The 2,989-nt window shown below is 49.4% G+C and overlaps 1 non-coding gene across 1 annotated transcript; it reads right to left on the reverse strand.

The window, feature by feature from the left end:
• Positions 1-2,318: 2,318 nt before the first annotated feature.
• On the reverse strand, positions 2,319-2,440 carry LOC144605613 (U6atac minor spliceosomal RNA). Its single transcript, XR_013548876.1, has one exon. It is a non-coding gene; the product is annotated as a U6atac minor spliceosomal RNA (small nuclear RNA).
• Between the last annotated feature and the right edge of the window lie 549 nt (positions 2,441-2,989).

Consider the following 2,989-nt stretch of genomic DNA (forward strand, 5'->3'; position numbering starts at 1 on the left):
CAAGCATCAGATAACAAGCGGAGAACTGAAAGAAAGGCGACCTAGAAGATGGCAGGACGTTCAGAGACTTTGGATGAATAAGTGATGGGAGTCATGTGGGATGGAGAGGAGGTGAGGGGCGTGGGGGAGGACGAGAAGAACATTAAGAGAGAGGAAGTATAAGAAAATAACTGCAGATGCTGGTACAAATCGAAGGTATTTATTCACAAAATGCTGGAGTAACTCAGCAGGTCAGGCAGCATCTCAGGAGAGAAGGAATGGGCAACGTTTCGGTCGAGACCCTTCTTCAGACTGATGTCAGGGGGGCGGGACAAAGGAAGGATATAGGTGGAGACAGGAAGATAGAGGGAGATCTGGGAAGGGGGAGGGGAAGAGAGGGACAGAGGAACTATCTAAAGTTGGAGAAGTCAATGTTCATACCATTGGGCTGCAAGCTGCCCAGGCGAAATATGAGGTGCTGTTCCTCCAATTTCCGGTGGGCCTCACTATGGCACTGGAGGAGCCAGAAATGACAGAAAGGTCAGACTGGGAGTGGGAGGGGGAGTTGAAGTGCTCAGCCACCGGAAGATCAGATTGGTTAACGCGGACCGGGCGCAGGTGTTGAGCGAAGCGATCGCCGAGCCTGCATTTGGTTTCGCCGATGTAAATAAATTGACATCTGGAGCAGCGAGAGGAAAGTTGGAAAGAGGGGATGGAGACAGATGACAATGAAATTAGAGCAGTGAATTGGAAGTTTCCAAAGAGGATAATCCAGGGCTATGCAATCATGGAGCAACGTCAGGAACACACATAATAATCAACCTCAGATACATACAGGGCCATATGGGGAACATATGTCCCAGCGCTAGCTTAGCTGTGATTGTACTGTCTACCTACATTGCACAATTGGATCTAGAAACAGATATAAAGAAGATGCATAGCAGTGGAGTAACTCAGCGCTTCTGGTGGCATCTCTGGAAGACATGGTTTTGGGTCGGGATCCTTCTTCACACTGATTATAGTGGGTGAGGAGTCGGGAGTGGGAGGGGGCGGGGAGCTGGAATAGAGGTGAGAGTGGAACCAAGTGATAGTTGGATACAGATGAGGGGTGTTTTTGATTGGCAGAGGGTGAACAAAGGCTACAGATAAAAAGGAGATAAAAGGGTGTGAGATTTGAGCGGCACGGTGGCGCAGCGGTAGAGTTGCTGCCTTACAGCGCTTGCAGCGCCGGAGACCCGGGTTCGATCCTGACCACGGGTGCTGTTCTCCCCGTGACCTGCGTGGGTTTTCTCGAGATCTTCGGTTTCCTCCCACACTCCAAAGACGTGCAGGTATGTAGGTTAATTGGCTTGGTAAATGTTTTTAAAAAACTGTCCCTAGTGGGTATAGGATTGTGTTAATGTGCGGGGATCGCTGGTCAGCGCGGACCCGGTGGGCCGAAAGGGCCTTTCTCCACGCTGTATCTCTAAACTAAAATTAGGAGGGAAGAGGAGTGAAATGTGAAGCCAGAGGATGGGATGTAGGTGAAGGGGGACAAGGTGGATGGAATTCTCTCGCTCAGCACACCACGGGGGGGACTTAATTAAGTGCCTTAATAAATTAATGTAGACTCCACCCAATGCCTGATCGTTATCATTCACCTTCATCATCTCTTCAAAAACCTCGATCAAGTTAGTTAGACATCACCAGCCGTGTACAAAGTGGTGCTCGGTGCACCTAATTAGCCCATTCTTTTCCAATTGGGAGTAAATCCTATCCCAAAGAATCCTCTGCAATAGCTTCCTTAACACTGATGTGAGGCTCTGAATTCCCTCGATTCTCTCTTCATCAAAAGGAGACACATTGGCTCCTCTCTGGTCTCCTGAGACCTCACCTGTAGCCAGGGAAAATGCAAAGATCTTTGAAGAGACTCCTGGAATCTCATATCGTCGTGATAGGAGCAGAATTAGGCCATTCGTCCATCCAGTCTACTCCGCCATTCAATCATGGCTGATCTCTCTCGCTCTCCTAACCCTATTCTCCTGCCTTCTTCCCATAACTGCTGACACCCGTACGAATCAAGAATCTATCTCAGCCTTAAAATCTCCTCTCTTTCCTCTCTTAATAACCAGGGTTAGATCCTTTCAAGCTATGGGGATATTTCCACTTTAATGCACTTCAAGAGTCCCAACACCACTTCCTTCTTGATTTCAAACTGTAGATTAGGATTCTCCAAACTGATCTCACCTTTCTCCATGTCCTTGAACACAGGTGCAAAGTACTTGGGTAGTACCTCACCAACTTCCTCTGACTGCAAGCATAGATTCCTACCATTATCCTTGAGCAGTTCTATCTTCTTCTCCCTGGTTAGATGCCACTAAGTAGATGGCAATGCCTCAACCATTTGCGTGTTGTAAGGCCACTAGGGCTCCTTCCATCCTTATCAAGGGGAGTGCTAACCTTCTCTCCTTTCATCGTCTATATACTAAAACTCTTGTTTGTTTGTTTGTTTGTTTGTTTCTGAACTGCAGCCAAAACGGTACACGATAGCGCAACAATTTTAGGCCCACCTTACTCACCGTCGTCCCTTTGGTGCTAATGGAAGAGGTTTCATTGAAATCGGTGTTATATTTTTTAAGTTATTCACATTTTAAAGTTTAAATCTATCTCCTAGGGAGGGAGGGAGGGAGGGGTAGAGGGAGGGGGAGGAGGGAGGATAAGGGGGTTTGAGTGGGATGGAGTGGGGGGAAGGGGAGGGGTAGGGGAAGGGAGGGGGAGGGGGTAAGGGAGGGGGGAGGGGGAGGGGAGGAGGGGAGGATGGAAGGGAGGGAGTGAAGGAGGGGGAGGGGGGAGGGGAGGGGGAGGGGAGGAGGGGAGGGGGACGGGGGAAGGGGGGGGGGAGGGGAGGGGGAGGGGGGGAAGAGAGGGTGCTGCACCAATGCAGGACAGATTTGGGCCCAACGGGTCCACTTGGTCTAGTTCAAGCTAATATATCTCTAACTGTTAACCAGAATACACAGCTGTTTGTCAG

Source organism: Rhinoraja longicauda, chromosome 24 (genome assembly GCF_053455715.1).
Source record: "Rhinoraja longicauda isolate Sanriku21f chromosome 24, sRhiLon1.1, whole genome shotgun sequence".
NCBI lineage: Eukaryota > Metazoa > Chordata > Chondrichthyes > Rajiformes > Arhynchobatidae > Rhinoraja > Rhinoraja longicauda.